General features: G+C 38.2%; 1 long non-coding RNA gene across 1 annotated transcript in view; it reads left to right on the forward strand.

Annotated features, from left to right (window-relative positions):
- Window positions 1–14823, forward strand: part of LOC106040276 (uncharacterized) — a 36072-nt gene extending 21249 nt beyond the window's left edge. Inside the window, exons 3-4 of the long non-coding RNA XR_007163092.2 lie at window positions 11378–11506; window positions 14479–14823. This is a non-coding gene — a long non-coding RNA (uncharacterized lncRNA). The remainder of the gene's footprint in view (window positions 1–11377; window positions 11507–14478) is intronic.
- The last annotated feature ends 1436 nt before the right edge of the window (window positions 14824–16259 follow it).

The raw sequence follows: 16259 nt of genomic DNA on the forward strand, positions 1-16259 counted from the left end.
CTGTGAAACCTGTTTTCATTTAATTCCAGACCCTTGTGAACAACTACCTTTTGAGCAGAAGAGAACTAGGAAATCACTGCTGGTGCCAGGGTGTCCTCAACTCCAATGGCTGGAGTAGATTGTTTTGAATATAACTGCTTATGCACAAGCAAGAAAGTTGCCTGCCTTTTAATTCGGAATAGCTGTGCACAATAAGACATGGTAAAAATGGATCAGACAGGGATCTTAAGTATTAATTGTTCTTACATGTCTGTTTGGTTTGTCTTTATGAATCCTTAAGATCATACCTTTTATTCAACTTGCAATCAGGAAGAAAACTTTGCCCAGATTAAAATAGGATATATTCTATAAGCTATAAGGAGGCTAACTTGCTAGAAGGATATGGATGCTGTGTAGAATCTCCCCTGGCTGTGCCCAGCATTGGCCTGTCTTGATCCTTCCTTGTGGCAGAAGCTGTCTACTGAGGACTGGCTGAATATATTGAATTTCTGTACTGAATGCAGGAGTGTGCAGAAACCTTAATGACCTGTGCTTCAGTGGTCTTGTTAGATTTATTGGCTCATGTTGGCCTTAAAACTTAAGAAATTATCACATGCATCTTTGATTAAAAATTCTGCATCAAAATGCTTTATCTGACAGTCTTCTCAGCCGTGTTTGACTTGGTCAAACTGCCTCTGAGGTAAAAGCAAAGTTAATCCCATGTCTTCATTAGGCTGTATCTGCTGCTACCACCCTTCCTGGGGGAGCGAAAGTGTTTTCCAGTGTACTAGTCTTCACCTTCCCTTGGGATCTGATCAATTCTAGCTAAGCAAAAGAAATTTGAAATTGAAGCTGAAATCTTATGATACTTAAGTTTCTCACTCAAACCCGCATATACTTTTAACTGAAAGTTATTTCAGTCATAGCAGCAAGTAGCACTTCCTAAAATTATGTATCCGATCTGTTTCTTCCTGTAAAAATGATACGATAAAACAGCTGTAATTCTTCTGGAGTAGAACATCACCTTGCTGGGAAACTTTACTCTGTGCAAAAACCTGAACTGTCATAAAGCTTTTAGGTGTTTTAAATGATGAAGAAGCTCTTTGCTTCTGTTATAGATTTGGGGTTGCATACGTTAGAAGGGAAATTTCTGTGCTGTATGGTGACTGTTTAGCTCAAAAGCATATTGTACCCTTTAAAGAACACTGTGCAGACATAGCTAAGCTTGCATGAGTTTCTTCTGCACATCAATTTAATTAAGAATACCTGTTAAAATAGACTCAAGGTAGGTTATGAAGCTTTATATAAACTTATTGAGGCAATCCTTTTACTACTGAGTTTCCCGTTCTGAAATGATGAAAACTATGAAAGGAGAAAAAAAAACTGACTTTGGACAGGCTTTTTTGTGGAAGGGGAACTGGACCAGAAACTTAGCAACAGACTTGCTACACAACTGTGACCAACTCTCAATGATGCAACAGCCGGCCTTTTATAGGGTCATTTTCTAGATCTCTGTTCAAATATTTTATTTATGGCCCTTATAACTTTGTTAGAAACCATTAGGATAGTATCAACACAAGAGAAGTATGGATATTCAAGTATAAAAAAATAAGCTAAATGTGTCCATGATGGCAGTTTATAGCCAGCAGACCCTGTGAAGCCTCTGCTGACTTGGTGAGATGGAAGATTGCAAATGCAATTTGAGGCTGATTTGGCCCATGTAAACAAAGCTGTGCATGCAGTCTGCAATCAAGTGAGCACATGTGCACAGCTGTGTTTATCTGACACTTTGCAAATCAGGATTTTATTTCTAAATAGCATGCTGACAAGAACAAGGTCATGGCAATCTTCCTCTTAGTACTTAAAAAGAAATATATTTTTAGGCTGTCACCTTAAGAGCTTGGAAACTGGGATTCTCATTTCTCTCAGAGGATTGGCTTTCTGAATGTTTAAATCTTCACTTACATGTTTCCAACTACAGGACCACACGATATAGCTAGAAAAAGCCTTACTTAAATAATGGATTGACTTCTAGTAAATAACTAATACTCACCTGAGACTTCTGAAGTGAAGTGTTATCAGCAAAATATATGGGCTTGATTATTTCATCTCCAATCTGCTGCAAAGGGCTTCTGTATCTCAGTGGAGTTCACTGAAATTGAAAAACTCCAGTCCCTATTGAAGTTGAAAAATTGAAACACTGGCTATTACTCATAGCAGAAGGGGGTATGTCAATGTCTTGATGGTTCTGTTGTGAATGTAATTTTTAATTGAATTTTCTGAATCTGTTGGAATGGAAAACGGACCATGGGCTTTCAGAAGTGAGTTAATAAGATGAATGCATTTCTAGCTGACGGCATGTTCGCAGTACAGCTACTAAATGACAAGTATAACGACTGCTGACAGCCTGAAAGATATCTTGGAAAGCTTATTCAAGGCATTATTCATAGAAGGGAGGAGCATCTTCTCAAATCTGAGTTGAATTTTGGATGCAATTGGGGTTGGTTCAATCAAACTGGAGGCAGCAAAGTTATGTCTACTGGTGAACAATTTAACTAGACTTCATCAGCTACAGTATCCATCTCTTTAGATAAGTCCTTAACTTTAATAGACTTTTTAAGAATGAGAAAAATCAGGATAAACCAGTTTTTGGCAAACAAGCAAGCATGAATTTTCTGTCTCTATATTAATAGATTGCTGCTTAAAATCCAAGAGACAAAGTTAATAGTACTAAATATCTTAATTTGCATTTGGATGCTATTATCTACTACTATTCTCTGTATTGCAGAAGAGCTCTTCCTTCTGTGGAAGGAAGATTACACTGGCTGTGTAGCAGCTTTGCAGAATTGCTATAGTGGTGCTGCTTCTTTAGCATTGTTACGGGAGCATTCATGGCAAATGCAAGCATGCATACTTTTGCCTTTGCTTAGTGTAGCTTTTGGGAATGCAGTGCATAATCTGGTCAAGTAATAGAAAAGCTGGGGAAGAGCTGCAGGTTGTTTTTTTATCCCTAGTTGTGCTATGAGGTAAACAGCAGCCCAGATTTTTGGTGTACACATCTCCATAACTGTTAAAACATAGGGTCCACTCATGAATAATCAGGAAGCTTTGGAAAAATTCTATTGATGGGTAATATGCCAAATGGTACTGTTAGAAGCTTTTTCAGAAGTCTTATGGACTAGATGATCTTGTAGGTCCTTTCCAACCTTGTGTTTCTATGGGATTATAGCGATGATGATATTTGTAAAGCAGCTAGGAAAAAATATTTATTATGAACTCATGGTTTCAGAGAACTTGGCTGGGGAGGCTACCCAGACGGAATGAGAACCCAGGAGGGCTGGCAAGGGCTCTTCTCATCAGACCAAAAATAGTCACTGCATAACGATAAATAACTACCTTATATGGAACCTAAAAGAAACAAATAAGGACTCTTAAAAAAAAAAAATGTATGGCTCTTAAATTTTTTTCCTCTTTTACACTTTATGTGATATCTTCATATCCGTGCTATGTAAATTCTCTTCTAGCTCTTTTAGTTCACATAATAGAATGGAGAAGGGTCGTTTGGACTGAAGGCGATGAAAACCATATGAAGTGGCTGGTTGCCACTTCACTACATACCACAATTCCCAAAAGACAGGAAGATTACCTAAACTCATCTACTTGCAAAGTGAAGTGTAGGAAAATTTGTGAAAAAGTGGTTTACCAAGTAGAATGAAAGAAGATGGAATATAAATACTACTCTTAAAATTGGGATGCTGTTTGCCTGGAGGTATTGAAAATTAAGCATTATATATAGATTCCAACATCATAACCAGATGTTTGCATCCATCTCTCCTGGGAGACTGAAATAAGATCTTTTTTCCCATTAGAGAACTGTCCCAAGTAATGCTATGCAGTGAAGTAACTGCATTCCTTGTCTACCTGTGCGTGAGAAAGGGGAAAAGAGTGAACACTTGTTTCCTGTTTCAACCTACTATTGTTTTACAGATGACTTTTCCAGTTTCTTCCTTTCTCAAAGTATCTACTTACTGTATTAGAATTGAAGAAAGCAGGCCCCCTAAAATATATTTAATTTGTTTTTAGTCAAAATTGTAAGCCTCCAACTCTTTTGTAGCTGGGCAATGTGAATAGACTTGATACCTTCACATCAGATTTGTGGTCAGATATTTGAGAGGTCTGTGCTTCATGTGCTGGAAAGGTTTTTCTTGAAACTCAAGTTCAGTTTTCTGCTTCCCACAGCTAGTAGAACTCCATGTAGTTTAGATGGGTGACGTACAGAGCCAAGTCCCTTCAGGGAGCACTGGCCTTTGAAGTTAGAGCTGCTATTTGGGAATGCTTTAACAAAGGTAGTAAACTTAAAGGCTGGAACCCCACAAAGAAAATTTATTTTTCAAGGACATATGCATTAAAAGTATAACTCCATGCAAGTTCCCAGTGACTGTCTAGTGTCAGGAGTTTGCCAGTAACTTGGGATAAGTTAAAAACTTCCTTAAGAACAAACAGAAAATCCTAAATTAAACACATTAGTGTTGCATACCTTGCATGAAAGGTATGTACAGACTCTTCAGGGCTCTTATGGAGATCACATTTGTCTTTGCATCTGTAGTGCTATAGTTGATATAGGTTGGATGCTGAGATGATATAACTTACTGTACTTTAGTAGGATGGGCTTGGGTTATAAAGGCTGGTCATTTAATTTCACCTGTAGTAGGTTTACAGAAACAAGTTTAAGTTGCATAAGTACAAAAATGTTAATGCTGCCCCTTGCCATTCTGGAGGAGCTATTTTAGATCCATGTGAAAGTTGAGCTTCTTGGGTTTTGTTTTAGGTTAAGTGCAGCATAGTACCTTTTGCTGGGAACTGTATCTTCCCACTTTTTGATAATGAAGTGTTGCAGAATACTGGCAATTAAATTGGATTTTAAAATCTATATCATATATATATTCTGCTTGCTTAAATATTGATGTTTTTTGCATTTTAAAATAGCAATCCTTTCAGTAACTGCTGGAAAAGGCTCCGTATTGTCAGACCGGAATCAACCAAGTTAAGCTGGCCCTGAAATGTCAGAGTGATGCCAAATGGGAAAGTGAAATTCCTGACTTCTGTAAAATCCTATTGAGCTGTTAATATGAAGCTAAGTGATACTCCCTGACATAAAATTGAAATTTTCTGGAAGGCAGAAGGAACCCTGTGTGGGGTCTTTGGCTATAAGCTTGAGAACACTGTTGTGGCCTTGGTTTCTGTCTCTTGTTCAGTGTCTTTGGCCAAAGTTCTGGCTGGCTTCTCTGCCTTTCCCTTTTCCTGCCCTTTTTCCAGTCATGACGGTGGAGGCCAACCATGAGACCACTGCAAAGGGGCAGTAGCAAAGCCTTGCTTGTTAGAACTTGTAAACTTCCACATCCCCCCCACTCTCAGAAAGCTTTGTCATGTAGGAACCAGCATGCCATCAGTTCTCTTCTGCAGTGGCCTGTGGCTTAATGACATCTTGAGGACATCAACCGAAGACAAACAGCCCTGTTCTTCCCCCTTTCACTGCTGACTTTAGCAGAGGGGTGTGCATGTACTGGTGGACAAGGCGGATGGAACATATTTGCCTTGCCTGGTCCATGGGTAGGTTTAATAACTGCAATAAAAAGACAACCTTCAGACTGGAGGGTCTGTGAAAAAGGCAGGTATTTTCATTTATGTGAAAGGGAAGACTGTGTGTGGTCTAGAGCCTCTGCTCTAACACAATGAAGGCCTACGACCTTCTTGGAAAAGTAGTATTTTACCCTAGAAAAGCATGATGCCAGCTTAGTCCTAAATGGCTCAACTCGGTGTTAAAAGTAATTCAGGATGAGAGGATTAGAAAAACTAATGAGGAAAAAATACTAGCTAGATGACTTCAGCTGTGCATTTATCCAGCAAGTCTGCATCAATCTTACGAGGAAGAGCTGTGCACTGTGAAGACTTGAACAAATCAGTTCTAAGTGTCTTATAATTGAGAAATCCCTACTCTGTCACCCGGAAACTTAAGATTCTGTAGTTAGTATCTTCTGTACTTCACAGCTGTGCAATAGACCTCTCTGTAAAGAATCAGCGCTCTAATTGTAATTATAGAAGGTCTTAATGCTTGAGCTACAATGTTTATTACTGTGGTTTTTGGTTTAATACTCAAAAGTAGGAGGCAAAGTAATTTTGGGCACAGATGGGGCAGAATGTTAATAGCAGACAACATACAGTCAGTGAGCAGGGCTGTTCTAGAGAGTGCTTCAGTGACAGGAGTGGAGAGATGACTTTGTGTAGACCATACTATTTGTTGTTGACAAACTGTATTCCTTCAAGTTAGTTACATAAACCAGGATAAATGCGGTAAGAACTGAGTAACTGTACTGTCCCTGTTTTGAGTGTGAATACTCGCAGTTTTTAGTAACTCTTTAATGAAGCTCATACCTCTTTGCCTGATTCTGTATGATAGTGTATGAGAAATGCCAAAGTGATTTTGAACATATATACTTACTTAATGAAGGATTATGGAAGTCCACAAAGACCTCTCTAACGTATACTGTAAAAACAGTCAATATTACAAGTTACTGTTATTCAATATTTAAAAAAAAAAAAAAAATCCAAGCTGTAATTTTTTTGAATAGGCTACTCTGCTAATAAGATACTAAAATTCAATACTTTTCTTGTAAATCGACTATATTTTGGCAAACATATAGAATTACTGGTCAAATATAGACTTAAATACTAGCCGTCAGAAAAAAGTTTTTTTAAAGTACTGTTTGCTCTTATAGCCACAGATGCAGTATCAATATAATGAATAAGAATCTATTGAGTGCTGCATCTTGTAATAGATCTTTGAGACACTTCTTCTGATTTAGAGAAATCATTCATACCTGTATCTTCCCACCTATTCTCCTACTTCCCAACACATGAATTCCAGATACTGTTTTATGATAGAGTAATGAGACTGTAAAATTAGAGCCTCTGACTTTTTTGTTTGAAGAACAGCAAGTAAAAAATATACCTGGTGCTTTAATAAGGACTTCATTTTCTTGCCTCAGCAAGTCCCCTGTGAGAATCAAAAGCAGGGAATTCAAGGGGGCTAAACTAGGGGTAAGCCACACCTACCAAACCTTTCTGGTTCAGAAACCACAGAAGGCTCTCCCATAATCTCATACTGCAACAACCCTACCCAAAATGTCATACAAAAGCAACAAGCATCTTTTAATGTGTATATCCTTAAAGAGATCTTAAAGGATGACCAGGATATTAGGTAACTGTCTCAATGAGGTATGTGTAGCTGCATTCTTCAGTGCTTGGTCTCCTGCATACCTTTAGGAATCTGAACTACTTATGAGAGTACATATACATATGAGAATACTACTTATGGGAATAAATCAAAGAGGAAGACTATTCGAGGGAGAAAGGGGGAGCTGAGTGGTTTGGAAAGACACGTATGTGCTATAGTTGCTTTATAAACCAACAATAAGGCAAATATTCAGAAAATCTTTAGTGAAGTTCCCCTGGAAAAGGTAGATGGTCACAAAGGACTGAGCCATGAATTCAACAAGTAGATAATTTTAAGTTACTAGAGTTTATGAAGTCAAGAAAATCTTCTGTTGCTGAGTTACTTTCAGCAACAGCTATCTTGTATTTTGCAGAAAACTTAAATGAAATTTTACTAACCTTTACAGTATATATCTGTATAGATTAGTGGAAATAATTGATTCATCATCCACAACATTTGGATTGATGGAGGTCTTTTAAAAGGTGTTTCAATTCAGTTTTTCATTTCAGTTCAGCTTACCTGGGGCTTTCTTTGCTCTAAGTAACACAATTTCTACATAACCACAAAAAAATCCTCTAAAACTTTTCAGATTACCTGTGAGATCAAAAAAGCTAAATGTATCAAGGAAGATGTCTAATGACTTGGCAAGTGTTTCCTTGTGCTCCAAACAAGCCAACCCTACTTGTCATTTCAGTGGGATGCCTGTGAAAGCTGAGTGGGTATGTACAATAGTGCAGGGCTGAGAAAGCAAGACTGCTACATTTGAGTATTTGATTCTGTGAACAATGGCAGATAAATTTAGCCAGCAGAGCACTCTGCATTAGGAACATAATTTGTGTCCAAAATGGGTTAAAGCATGCTGAGGGCTACATGTAAAAAGAAATTTCCCAGTTTGCTTATCTGTAGGTCCCAGAACTTAATAAAAAGTAACTCCAATGTGAGTTGAAAATCAAAATCTCCATGAAAATCAGGGAGGTGGGAGAAGGGGGAAAGATTATTCCAAACTGAGTCATGTGGTACTGACAGTTGTCTGGTAGCTGTAGTAATATTTACTGGCTAATCCTTAATTTTATATTCTCTTAAACCATGAAGAGTGGTTTATTGTAATACAGAACTGTGTTGCCATAAACTGTAGAAGTTGCTGAAATGAGAATATTTGATAAGCAAAGCCTATTGAGAATCAACAAATAAAACTCCAGTCCAACTTTCTTGTGGAATATTAACTTTCTTGGTTCCAGGGCCTGGTCAAAAATAGCAAAATATTCTTCAGAAGGCTCTAGCAGAAAATAGTAAGAAGGAAGTACCTAGATAATGGAATATGGGTACTTTCTCTCCTAAAGCCTCAGCTGGCTCAGATAAGCAGGAACAAGTAACTAACATTTGGGTGTCTTGTACTGCAGGATTCATTGTTTCTCAGTACCTGCTTCACTGTATATTTTTACCTTACAGTCAATGCAAAGTAGTCTCCTATGTAAAGGGTAACAAAATGCATATATAAGGGTCATAAAGCACTGGGATGGCTTTGTAGGTTCTAGATCATGAAAAAAAAAACCAATGTCTTTATAAATTAAGCCAACTTCTTAAGGACTGGTTCTTAAGGATCTGGCTTTGTAAAAATCCATTGCTACTACTTGTAGGAGAGTGATAAAACTACTAATGCAAGAGAAGTCCTCAGTAGCTTGTTTTTCTTAATAAGCGGTATCCTGAAGTAGATGGTATTAGAGACCAGTTCTTTCCAGTGTGAATGGAATGACTTCTATGTCTTTATGATTTATGTTAAAACTGCTTGGAATTGATGTAATCACAAATTAAACTAAAAATAAAAGCAATCAGGAAGGATACCTTTTGGTTTCATTCTAGGCACCAGGCTGTCCTGTAATGTATACCCAGTTTAAGAATTTATCAAATAACAGGGTTAAAGAAATATAATTTGCTTGGCTGAAGATTTTAACTTTGGAAGAAGCATGATGCTGCATACTGCCTTTTGCTGAAAGCTCCTCTTCCAGCATGCCGTCAGCAGTTTCTATATTGTATTTGTCTGAGAGTGGCCCTGACTACTTGTTCGATACTGTTGGAGAACATGAAGAAGGTTTCCTTGTGAATGAGAATTTCACCTGTCTAGGAGGAAGTTTGTTAGTGGCCTAAAAAGAACGAGGTTCCCCCAGAAGTTATTTTAGCAGAAATGTTTGTCCTTACCAAGGGGAGAAGGGGAAAAAATGTTTAATATTAAACAGTTTCCTGACCATAAATAGTCCTGATTTTGTTCCTGCCTGTCATCTATCTTTCTGATCAATGAGAAAGTGCCAAACACCAGCAATGGTTTGTGAACACCTATATTGCTTTAGAGGCCTGAGCAGGGAAGATGATACCTGCTTGGGCCTCTTTACATATAGGTACCCAAGTCAGCACAGCCCTGCGCTGACAGTTTGTGTGAAACGCATTTCCAAAGCAAGGTGCCAAGAGCAATCTAAGCTTTTTCTGAATCATTTGTTCAACATCATCCTTCGGCTGTTCTAGATACTGCTTTAAAGCAAACATATCAGGTCCATTCTCTAGCCAGCCAGAGGCTTCGAATGTAAGCTTTCTCCGGTAGGGTCACCAGCCTGTGTCCTGCTGGAATAGGCACAATTACAGTACACAGTACTGTAATACTGTAGCAGCAGGCTACCTTTCCACTTGGAGCAGTAAATTTTAGCAGTAAGAGCTAGGCATGTGGTCTCTAAATCACAGTTTAACTATACTGTCAAAGTAATGTTTCTGCCAGATAAGTTCTTTCTCTGCTGGGGTCATTGCCGGTGTAGTCATATGAGCCTTTCCTGAAGAATGCAGTTTCCCTTCATGTAGGTAAAGCACCAATGCATACTTCTAACTTCCTGGTAGCAAGGACTCTACAGCCATCCAGAGGGAAGTCATGCTGGTCAGGCATTTGGGAAGCAGCTATTTTTTCTCTCCTGTAATCATTTCTGCTCCTGTACACTATAAAATGGAAAGTGAATTTCACCTAAGAGCATTCTTATTTAGCCAGGCACTGGTATTGCCTCATGTATGTGAATAAAATCAGTGTTAGTGACTCAAGGAACACCAAGACTTTGTCACATTTTCTTTACAAGAATTATTGTAGTGAAAAACATACTCTGCAATATTTCCCCTTCTGTTTTTTAAAAACAACTCTGAAATATGTTCAGTTCCTAGAACAGTGATCAGTTACAGGTTCTGTGCTGATCTGATATTTTAGATGGGTGTATTTTTTAACAGGGCTGACTTGCCAAACTTTAAACCCATTAAGAGTAATCACATTATCTTTATTTCCTACAAATGGCAGAATCCAATATAGCAGCTTTTTTGTCATTTTTCTTTATTTCATAAAACTGGAGTGCTGCCATTGTTCATAAACAAGGTTGGAAAAATCAGACTAAGCTGCTGAATACCATCAAATATTTGGCTCAAATTTGTTCTGGAGAATAAGTGACTTCAAATAAATTGCCAGCACCATCTGAAATTGTTTTGCTTTTAGCCAAAAGCATGAAGTAGGTCTCAGCTTCATTGTATGTAATTTCTAACACCATTGCAACTTTTTGTCTGTGCATATCTGCTGACAGCTAAGTCTTTGTCATTTAGTTCTCCTCTGAGGAGGACTGATAGCAAAAGCATGTTTAGCAAATTTGTTTTCAGTTATCATCATCTAGTGGCTGTGTTGTATCACAATCGCAAACTAGCAAGAAACTTCAAAATACTAGTGAAATGATTGTTCTTAATGCATTCCTAGCACGTGTTTGTTGGAGGTCGTGTGACATAAATGCTGTGTAGCCTTAGGCTGCTTCTCGGTTCAGTCTAAATCACTGTGGTGTCAAGGCTTACATCCTTGAGAAATAAATGTTTTAGTGATGAGTGACAAGTGGCATCGCGGTAAAGTTTTTAAGGGTGAACTGCTAAGTGGTATAAACTGAAATTGTTCTGCAGGGATGTGAGTTGTGTCCTGCACTGGCTTACCTGGTCATGCCTCTGCCTTGCTCAGAATCTGTGAAGGTGGTCTGTCCTAGCAGCATTCAGAGATAAAGCAGGGTTGGCAACTTTTATCCCTTTTCTACTGCCACGTGTGAAGTTTAGCTTCTGTTTTTTCCCCAGGTAACAGAATCCTGATGGTCAGTGCTCCCCCTCCACCATAAGGTCATAGCTGCAAGGAACAGTTTCTGTATCATGTGGGTAACCAGAAAGCTGATGTCCAATTATGGTCAGTGAATTCAAAACCATTCAGTAAGTCATGATCTTTTGAGACTCAAGTATACTATGCATTCCTCTAACTTCTTTCCATCAATATGAAGATGTTTAGTAACCCTACATACCATAAGTTTTGTGACTGTAGATTTCATGTAGGAATTGTGATTTCAGAATAAGTCTCTTGCATAACAACTTCAGAAAATTTTCTTGTTTTAGTTCTCCTTGCTAAGAGTTAGCAAGACTGAAGTTAGGGACTAAGTGGCTGGTGTGGTTAAGCCTCCCAGAACCTGAGGCCCTGTTTGAGGGATGGGGGTGGAAGGGAGGGCATGGTGTCCCATTCCATTCTATGGTGGTCAACACTGAAATCTGACTTCATGCTCTAAAGCACTGTGAGAACTTGGAAGTGTTTTATTTTATCTGAACTGTGTGGAGCCTTTAAATATGAAATCAATAATTAGTGGTAAAGATGAAATCGTCAGATAGTTGCATCCTGCCAGAATGCACAGGTCTCTATTCTCCCACACACTTAAAATAAAGTTCTAGTATTACTAAATGCTTTTTGGGCACCATGGTATCAAACTGCATGTGTGCTTGAACAGAAGTAACATTTTGGCTAGGATTTTTCTTTTTCAGTTAAATCATACATCTCTCTCTCTCTCTCTCTCTCTCTCTCTCTCTCTCTCTCTTTTTTTAATAGAATACTAGAGACAATAATTGCTGTCTGTGTATATATTGCACTATACCTGACTTGGTATTTGATCCTATATGCAAGTAACACTTGGCTGAGATGTCATGTCAGTGCTGCTTACAAGCGAATATATGGTAAATAAATGTGATTAAAGAACAGACTTTCCTAAAGAATAAGCTAGCTGCACGTTGAAGTGCTGAAAGGTTCCTTAATGTATCACCATTAATACACGTGTTTTAGGGGAGAGCGAAGGTTCTCTAACAGCCCATAGGCAGTATTGTAACATACTACTTGTGCATTTAGTTGTATCCCATTAACCATCAAGCTGTTTGCATTTCTGTTTCTACAGAATGCCTCCAGCGTTCCTAAAACAGCTTTGAAGATTTCTCCCTGTCCAATAATCCATCAATTTAATTAGTACGCGAGATACCTGATGAGATGAGCAAGTACCTTTCCCAAAGATCTGATGTGTCAGTTTTGCAGCAACAAGTCAGCTGCTCAGTCTTCCTCCCCACTACTTACTATAAAACAGCGAATCCAAGATATGTTTCTCAATCTAAAGAATAGGAAGGAAAAAAAAAAAGACCCTTTCAGGACATAAAATAATTGAATATAGTCTAACTATTAAAGTTAGTCTTGAATATATATGACCAGTTCATTGCCTGAGTACTTATAGAAACTATGGCCTCAGTTTTCTTTAAAAATGCCCTGATTGTCTTCTTTGAATCAACCATATTTTATTTTTCTTTCATTGAATGTCTTGCATGCGCACAGAAATGATTATAACTTAGCTGTCTTACTTTCAGTATCAATCTTGCCAACCAACTGCACGATAATTAAAAACGTTTTGCAAGCTACACACATTACTTTTGCCTTTGAAATGTCAAGATATCTTCCACACCTAGAGGAGAGTTCAACAGCAATGTCTGCAGTATGTAAGCAGAACAACATGGCTAAGCATAATTCAACAGCATATATGATTCTTCAGGTATTTGAGGTACCTCTTACAAAAAGCTCTTGGCAGTAAACTTTGAGCATGCAGGGCACCTCATTCTCATGTTAAGATCATTTTCCATATTTGTGCTAACTTATATATAGTTGCTGTCTTTGGATTGACATGAAATTAGCAAAATTACTTACTGATGAACTGCAAAATAGAATTAACACATGGTAGACTTAAAGCACCTACATCAAAAGTAGCAGTTCACCTTGACACGTGAGCAAAGGCTAAGTTGTTAGAGATGGAATTGCAGTGCCACTTTCTGAAATGAATGTCAACAATATTATCAATGTGATCTTTTTAATACTGTGATTAGACAGACTTAGTTACTAGTTGTGATTTGTGACTACTTTTATATTTTTTAATCAGAATGTCTAATGACTTATCCTGGTTTAAGTATTGCAGTATTTGTCATCACACATTAGGTGTTGCAACTTTGCACTTGTGTAGACCTGGAAGAACCACAGACAAACGTGTTACTGCATACTGCTCTATTTGTCTGTGTGAGTCTTCCACATGCACTTGGCAGTCTTTCTGGCTTTCCCATTTTCATGTATGAAACAGCAAAATTTTGGCCTGTGGGAAATAACTTTTCTAGGGTAAAAGTGGTAGCTTAAGGAATTAACGTAAAAGATCATCTCAGAAAATGGTAATCGTGTCCAGCCTTGGCTACTGTAGAACCGCACTTCAGGGCACTCATCACCGTGTCAAACTACCCTTTCCTTGAGCTACCCTATCACAAATGCAGGAGGGGTTTTGTTATTTATGTGAGTTACCTGTTTCTGGGGTGTTGAGATGGAATATCACATAAAATGTAAATAACAGTTTCATCTAATCTTTGAAATTTTCTATTGAGGCAAACATCCCTTGGCCAGTGTTTTGAACTTCAGCCATTGCTCTTTTTTGAGTCTGCAGGAAGATGCAGATACTTCTGTCATAGAGGATTCCATTTTAGGTGCCTGAAGTAGACATTCTGATTCTGATACCTGGACCTTTATAATGTATTGTGGCATGGCATCAGGCTGAAAGATGGCCAGAGAATACCACTTATTGCTGTGCTGTCTTTCTATTGGGTGTCTTTGCTCATTGCTTCCTCATCTCCCTCCCAAACCACCAAAATGTTTGGATAGTTGGAAGGTGAAGTTCACTTGCCATTTCCTTGGCTGGGATGATAACTTTACAAAAGTGTAAAATAAAGTTTGGCACAGTAGTAAGAAAAAGGAACAGTGCACAATGGTATTATGTGAAAGCCTGTGGACAGAAAACAATTGATGAATTTTCAAGGGCACTAGCCAGTTTTTTCCCTCCTCAATCTGTCAGGAACAAGTGCAACAGTATTAGAGCTGTCAAGGAATGGCCAGGCAAACAAGGAGATCACTCATCAGTGTCAGTGACAAGATTCTGAATTTGATGGCAAAGCAACAGAATGAATAAGGATGACTTGATAATGGAAGTGCATAAGCATCACTTCAGGCAATCAGAAAAGCACATGGGAATGACAATGAGCTGCTGTCAGTATATCTCCTCCGTGTTGATGAGAGGGAGGAAGACCTGAAGGCTCATAATGACAAGCTTGAGAAGTGTTCCAGGCTATGCGCTGCACCGAATCAAATCCCCAGGAAATATGAAGGCCACAAAATCATCTTGATGGTACCTACATGCCTACATGCTTAAAAAGAAACAAACAAAAAAACTCAGTACTTGGAACAGTTTCTGGAAGGAGAAAACACATGGACCCTGGGCCACCACACTGGCAGCAGTATGGATGTCAAGGTTCAGCTAATCTTTTGAATTCCTGGAGCAAATTCACTGGCTTGTACAGTTTAATGTTTATCTTACTTGGATACAGTATGTATAAATGTAATAAAATCATTTTAGCATTAGAAAATATTCCTAAGTGAAGAGATTCTGTGATTCTGATTTAAAGAAATCAACTTAAAGATTTTCTAATTGTATGGACTGTTTAGCCAAAAAGATAATTATGCTGTCCCATCAGAATTAAAACCTACTCCACAGAATATTTTTCAAAGAGATCATGGTATTTTCTTCAGGCCATTATAATATTGAACTGGCATATAGAAAGTAAGATTGAAGAGTTTTTTTCATCTAGTTTGGCCACAATCTGGGAAAAGCCCTCCAGTCCAGAGCAGGAACTTGAATATTTTTTTCTATGGAAGAAGATAATCCACACAAAACTATTCCTGCACGTACCTAAGCTGTACCACAACACCAAGATCCACATTGCAGTTGGCAAGATCAGAGCATTGAGAATGAACAAGTTAATTACAGCCTATGAGACTGTAGGCAAAACTGTAGTTTATTGAAGTGTTTAAGTACTTATTGTCAACACATTTCATAAATTTCTGGGAAGAATTACTCTTGAACGGAAAGCCACACCCAGTACATAAATCTTAGTGTAAGCTCAACACTCCTGTAATTTCTTGTAACTGCAGACTGCAGGAGGCATGGCTCTGTTAACTTGAGATCTTTCTCTTGCAGTGACCATGTAATGATAACATTTAATTGCAGATAGTATATCATTGCACGCTATTACATTTTTGGCAATGTATCAGTCTAATACCTTTGATACAAGGGCTGGGATTCAAGGTTTTAATCCTAGAGCCATGTGTATTTTTGGAGGTGACCTTTGTTGTGACAGTAGTGTGGCAAGTGTTTTCGCAAGTAGACTGACCAAACATCCCTGATAAGGAAGAGCTGATGGTTCAAGGAAATGTGCAAGGGAGAGTGGTGACAAACTAAAACCAACCATTGCATTTCATTCTAAGTTCAAGTGCCTTTGTTTAACTTTTGAGCAGTTGTGTTATGCGGTCTTGAATGTTGAGTCTGTTGAACGATGTAGGCATGAGATGTTTTACGTACCAATTAAAGGTACAAAAAATGAAAAAATGAAGTTGGAATGAAGAGGAAGACTGCTGCATTAACGTGTTCAGTGCTAGCAGATTGCCCAGCTAGTGCTGCACTGCTAACAATGAGATTTAATCAGAAAAACTGTTTATGGCTAAACTTTATTTGTCATGAGCTGCATAATTTTGCAAGCAATTGCAAAGCAGAATTAGACTAAGGGTCATGTTATCCTATTA

This window comes from Anser cygnoides, chromosome 9 (assembly GCF_040182565.1).
Source record: "Anser cygnoides isolate HZ-2024a breed goose chromosome 9, Taihu_goose_T2T_genome, whole genome shotgun sequence".
Lineage (NCBI taxonomy): Eukaryota > Metazoa > Chordata > Aves > Anseriformes > Anatidae > Anser > Anser cygnoides.